Source organism: Nelumbo lutea, chromosome 6 (assembly GCF_056320005.1).
Source record: "Nelumbo lutea isolate HS-2025 chromosome 6, American lotus-T2T, whole genome shotgun sequence".
NCBI classification, from domain to species: Eukaryota; Viridiplantae; Streptophyta; class Magnoliopsida; order Proteales; family Nelumbonaceae; genus Nelumbo; species Nelumbo lutea.
The window spans coordinates 21,138,960-21,146,065 of NC_142689.1; positions in this window are offsets into that span (position 1 = coordinate 21,138,960).

A 7,106-nucleotide genomic window follows, 5' to 3' on the forward strand; every position below is an offset into this window, starting at 1 on the left:
AAGCCAAACAAGTCGTACCATGCCTGACACTAGGGAAGTCCGTGCCCGAGGGCGCCATGCCTGACTGACTTGGGATCTGACGTTTGGCAGCAGCACTATAAACGGCCACCTGCCACCACCACTGACGCTGCCATCTCCAGTTAGACGGTTAGGCAGTGACGGTTCTATCTCAGCAGAAAGGACGATGGCCGAATTGACAAGCACAAGGGTAATCATACCCGATCTGACAAGGGCCTCGGGACAAGTACACGAAGTGACTATAAGAGCCCCCTGCCCCCCGACAACGGAGGTATGCAAACTTTGCGCTATCTGGTATTACCTTGCTTTTGAAGGATTCTAACTTGAGCTTCGGAGCCTCTACACCGGGTTCCCCGCCGGAGCTTTCCCATCTCCTCCGTTTCAGGTTCCCTGCTACCCCGTTCGGAAGCAAGGCAGCGGACAGCTAAGACCAGCCGGATCGTGCTCCATCACTAAAGATGCAAGAGAAATTAAGCATGAATTAGACTTATTCTTACATGTACAAATTCTGTACATAATTAGAGTCTCGAATAAAAATACAAACATCAATATGTACTGTAAACGAGACACTAGAGTCATCATGCGAGTTACATGGCAGTTCCATATCCAAACCGGATACTACAGTAGATGTCTCCTATTCGAAGATTCCTTTGGTTGCAACTCAGTCACTATTACCTTGTGGATAGTTAGAATCCTATTTGATTCTAAGGCTGTGTTTGGTTATAATGCAAATTTATTTGTACTAGTAAATGCATGAGAATGCAAATGTAAAAATTGCATTCTTATTTAATTTTGTTTTGGATTTTACTTCATGTATTAATTTACTTTATTTGTACTGCAATCAAACAAAATAAATTAAAATTTGTACTGCATTGCAATCAAACACAGAAGGCTCAGTTTGGATGGAGTACATGCATATACAAATATGTAAACCTTGTATTTTGTATTATTTTGTATGTATTTATACTCTTTCCAAATTTAGCCTAAATTTATCTTACATCTCTAGGTAGAGAGAATAAAATAATAGCTTCCTGCTTCTGTGTTTTCTTTGTCATTTAAACCATGAAAATTTCCTAAAGTTCAAGTCTTCTTAGATATTTTTCAGTATCTTACAAATTTTGATTTTAGAGTATGGGCATCACTTGCCAGCATCCCTTTGTTTGTTCTTTCTTAAAGTCGTAAGTTCAACATCTCTAGCTTGGCATTTATTGAAAATATCTATATCTTGTCATCATCTTAGGCTAATCAATACTTTCATCAAGACAATTTGGAAAATCTCTATGACAAGATATTTTTCAATACTTTTGGAAGAGATTTTTTTTTCCATACTTCCATGCATTAAGATAATTTCATTATGATCAATTTTCCATTAGTTAGACCACTTAGTAACCATGATGCAATCCTGATGGCATTTGAGGAAACATTCTACATATTTTTCTCTAACTAAAAGTGTTGCTAGCTACCTATTTATTTTGGCTGTTCTCCAAAAGGATGTATTACAAATATCATTTTTCATGATTCTCCCAGAATATACTATAACTGGATCAAATGCTAGTCGATCAATGGTATTAAACAAATTGAATTTTAGTTATTTTTAAGTACTGAAGTGGATAGGGATTTGGGTTTGGAATCTCTAATACAGATGATCATTTTATCAAATATAAAGACAGACAAACACAACAACTTAATTTTGGGGTGGGGGCTAAAATCTTACCTAAAGAAAAGATAGGTAAAAGATATATATATATATATATATATATATATATATATTATATACAACCAAACAGCATAACCACCTAATGAGGGGCATAAAATGTTTACTTAAAGCAAAGGAAGCTTTAAATAAAATTAAGGGTGATGCAAGTTTGTTTATTTAAAGAAATAGGGCAGTTTCTTATTTGGCAGGAAGAGATAAGATAGATTACCCGAAATTCCTCATAGCTTATTCCTAGTTGTTGTTTTTTTTTTTTTTTTCTAAATAAGCCATTTGGTTCTTCTACATGTACATATTAATCTTGTATTGCCATACTCTACCAAACCATAACAAAATTAATCAAGAAGATATTCAATTTTACACATTCACAGTCAGTCTCCTATTGCTTCTTTTACCTTTTCTTGTTTTTATATAATCCACATATTTTATGGAAATTCTCGTACAAATGACCTTTATTTTCTGTCTTTAGAAGGAATTGGCTATTGATGAATAGACAGCCATCACCCCCCCTCATTGTTTTATATCACCTAGGGCTGTTCATAAGAAGACCCAACCCGACCAACCCGGACCAATCCAACCCGACCAACCTGGATCGATCCAACCCGAGTCAGCCGGGTTTTTTTTCAATACCAGTTAGTTTTTGGTTGTAAAAAATCATAAACCGATGATTCGGGTCGGTTCGGTTTTCATGTGTGAAAACCAAAACTGACCTGAATCGAACCGACTTAGTAGTTAGTTCCTAGTTGCAACCCAAACTTGCACCACACAGTTATTGGCCTGTTTTCTCTTAATTTATGTGCTTTCCTTGTTGGATGATGTTGTTAGCTACTTCTCTGACGCCCAATCTACCAATTTATTACCATGGTTGAACTTAGAGCCAAAACCGACCCAAACCAATCCAACCAGACTCAAACCAATCAGGTTGGTTTTGCTTAACATAGGGTCAATTTCAGTTTCAATTTCAGGTAACCCGACCAGGTCGGGTCAGTTGGGAAAATCTCAATAAACCAACCCAACCCGACCCGTGAACAACCCTAATATCACCTATATATGTTCGAACATGGAGAGCCATTAGTAGCCAATATAAACAAGTAATTGATGTGTGTGTTCTGAATAATCTACAAAGAATGGATTCCAAACATATATGCATGTGAACACAAAAATAATGCATCATGTGTTCATGGGCCTAGTAGACATGTGAATTGGTAACAAGGTCAGTTTGTATTCAAAAGATTCCAAGGATTATCTTGGAGAAAATTGAGAAACTTGTCATCCTTCTAATATTTGTGCTGGGATTTCTTTTGGTTCCTTGAACTTGTAAAAGAAAGTTATAATAAATAAGCTCCATTCATATAACACATTGATGACACTGGGGATTTCCTACCCACTCTCTACCCGCCGTGAATTGAAGCTATACATCTCTATTATGAATTAAGAGATGTATGGCTCCAATTCACAGCGGGTAGAGAGTGGGTAGAAAAAGTTTGTAGGAAATCTGGGCTCCATTGATGAGGTTTTGTATGTGTTTGGTCCTTTAAGCATGATCTCTTCATAAAGTTCATTTATTTCTTCCTAAAAATGCTCATATTCTAGATATTGACATGGGAAGGGGAGCAAAAGAGCAACAAGAACTAGAAAGAAGTTTGCAATCCTTCAATCATTGATCTCTATCTCTATTATGACTTGTAACTAATAGAAATCACTTAATTATTGACCATTTAATTACTTTCTTATGGGCTTTCACCATTGAAAGATGAGCATTGATTGTCCATTTCTAGGTAAAAATGATTCTTTTCTTTCATCAGTCTCTCTAACCTAATTAGGTTTCCATTAGAGACATCTAACTCTTTTTAGTTAGTAATTGACTTTGAGAAAGCAATACATTTTCCTGATCAGTTTGGATTTAGATTAATAAAATGGAAGTAAGACATCAACAAAATTGTTATAGAACTTGGGGGTTTTGAGAACATCTTTTTCTCTACTCAAATTAAGAAATAATTGAAGATAACTTATCCATGATTGAGCAACGTACCATATAATCTCTCCTCATAAGCATTATTCTAGATGATGGATTAATCTTATAGCTTCATGGCTTCGAGACCACATCTCGGCCCCACAACGTCCCGTCCCTACCATGTCCCACAGCACATCCCCGCCATATATTGGGAACATTTCTCAAAGATGGTATCAAAACTGATGATATTATCATCGAGAGATGCTCTCAATACATAACGGGGATGTGCTGTACTGTGGGGCTGGATGTTGTGGGCCGGGGATGTAAACTCCATGGCACGGCTTCACCTAAAGTGTTTAGACTGTTTGACTTTGGAGTATGGAGCTTAAGACATCTCTTGGTTGAATGGAGAATAAGTGTTCCCATATGGATCAATCTTCCTTTTCTACCGGGGTTAATTTCTATTTGGAATTAAGGTTAGGTATTGTGGTCTACCAAGATCTTCGGGGGTGTTTGTAGAAAATTTAAATAAGGAAATTGATATCCTGCAGTCTGTTGAAGCACGTAAGGATTTAAATAAGGTGAATGCTGTAAATCCATCGTCTCTACATAAGCAAGGCAGTATGGTCAAAGATGATTTATTTATAGGTGACCATAACAAGCTATTTTGGGACCTAGATTCCTATTCTGGTAAAATGGCTAATTCAGCCCCACCAACTAAAGAGCTTTGGAAGCGAGAGTTAGCCCCACATTTTAATTGGCAAGTTTGATCAGTGGAAGAATTGTATTCTAGTGAGGCCCCAATTCCTAAGAAAATATATTTAACCCTTGTGGTTTTTCAATTAGTTAGAAGAAAGGATGACCAGGCAACTACCATTAATTCGATTCTTAGTCCATCCAAAGGAGGGTTTGGCATAGACCAAGATAAGGAAGATCCTCAGGTGACATAGGAAAACCATCTTTGTTCTAATCTGGTTAATAGAGAAAAGTTGACTATGGTTGTATCAAATGTTGTTCAAGATGATGAATTTCAATCAGAGGAAGAAAGACTAGACATCATGGAACTTAAAGGTTCAGTGCTATGTTTATATTTTCAGAGGATATGCTCTCTTGTTTTGCTTGGGGTAAGGTTTATGTTACAACCCCCCCCCACCCCTATTATGATTAATAATTTCCTCCCTCTTTATATAAAAAAAAACAAAAAAAAATGTTCAAAAGTTGGAAACAAAGAGTTCATCAAAACCATTACCACTTTACTTGGCCCAAGGTAAAAATAAAATACTTAACAAGAACTATAAATAGTGACACTATCATGCATGCTTATATCTATGTTAGGACAGTAACATACATCAGAGAAGAAATTGCATGTATTCTATACTACAATAAGTTGTAGTCATTTTCATCTTGATGGAGTGTTTCCACTAATTAAAAGTTCAGATAACTTGTAGGAGTACTGAAGAACAAAAATTTCATGGAACTCGATACAAGAATGTGCCGTAATATGTGTGTGTGTGAGAGAGAGATGGAAATAATCTTAGACACTTCATGTGGTAATTATAAATTTAGATGGAAATTAGTAAGTAGGACCGTTGCCTCTTTTGGGTGAAGAAAAAAAAAAACAAAACTATTCTGAAACTACTTCTATATATGTAGAAATACTAATTGAATGGGTGCTAATATAATTCAAATTTTGCTCAACTAATAATTATCTTTCCTCTACAAACAACAATAGCTTTGTTCTTTTTTTTTTTTTTTCCTTTAAATCTTTAATTTCTTTTTGCTCTTTTTGAAAACAACAACGGAAAGGATGGTGTGGTTGTGAGTTGTGACGGTTATGCTGTATTTATGGAATTAGGTATTGCATTAAATACCACAGTTTGGCATCTTTTGAAAGTCCAAGAAACACTTTATGCTGCATGTGTTCCCTTTACATTGAATTATTGGATTGCATTATGAACCCCATACAATTGGGTTGGTTTCTTTTCATTCTCAAATTTGAAATGAAGTAACAGTCTCTGAACCGAATGCCCTTCATTTTTTATCAAACCAAACACAACCTAGTTATTGAATTTTTTAATGTTGAATTTTGGAAAGTGATGGATGGTACAGCCAGATTCAAAATGTATGGGTGAAACCAACACTATTCCAAAAGAACTCACATTATTTAATGAATTATTTTACCACTCAACCAAGCAGAGAATTGGCTTCCATCAACCACTGACAAGATAAGAGAACCTTAGTTTACAGAAAAATGAAAAGATCATTATTCAAATATGAATCCTTATGTGGGTCAAAAGAGCACTATGAAGAAATAAAAAAAAAGGGTTTGTTTTTGTTAGGACGATTTCTTAAAATCTGATTCCAATACTTTAATTCAGGAAAGAATAAAGGAAAGTAGAATCAGAAACATTCTCTTAGGTTGCATTTGGTACCATTGTTGTTTCTTTCAGCAACGTTTTGATCAATACAAATTGGTGAGAAACATGTGTTGTGACATATGCTTTTTTGAAGATAAAAGAAAAACTTTAAATTAATGAAAAGAGGAGTGAAGATATAAGAATAAAAAGAGCTCCGCGAAACCATAAAAACTTTCTAGGCCCAAGGGCATGTACTCCATGTACAAAAGGAACCTAAGAGAACTGCATATGCATATGTGGGACTGATTACTTCAGCTACATGACTCTGTTGTCACATTACATATGAGAGTCATTTCAACTAGAAAAATGCATGTGTATGATTGATCATTGACGACTGTAGTTCAAATTTCAATTTTAACATTAAATATCTCTCTCACAAATTTGTATTGATCAACTCAAAAAACGTTTCATGTAGAAATAGCGATGATACCAAACATAACTTTAATCATAATCATATGACAGAATGCCCAGTTCTAGACAAATAAGCTGATGGATGGAGCTAGGCCGGGATTAGTGGAGCAAACGAATGATCTTTTCATATGGCTGTTTCACATTTTTTTCTTTTCTTTTTTCCCTATATTTTTCTTATAACCATTACTAAATCTTCCATAGATTTTAATTATTCAAAAGAGAAAATCAGTTTTGAACAGTTAATAAACCCATGATGTAACCATGGTCCAAATTAGTTCAAACATGGGTTCAGTACACATTGAATTAATCTAGAGTTGAGTCATCCCCTTCCCCGCTAAGCTACTTGATTCCAATTTTTGAACATGGGTTCTGCTCATCTGCCCAACTTGGTGCAGTTGGATCGACACAATATACAGAAAACAAAGCTTCCAATGTTTGAACATGGTCCCTGCCCATCTGCCCAACTTAATTCAGTTGGCATGACCCAATATACAGAAATAAACAAGGCCCTTCAATATTGTTTTTTTTTTTCTTTCTTTTACTTAATGATAATCAGATTTAACAAGTTTCTTCCTTGTCTTTCCATTAACAA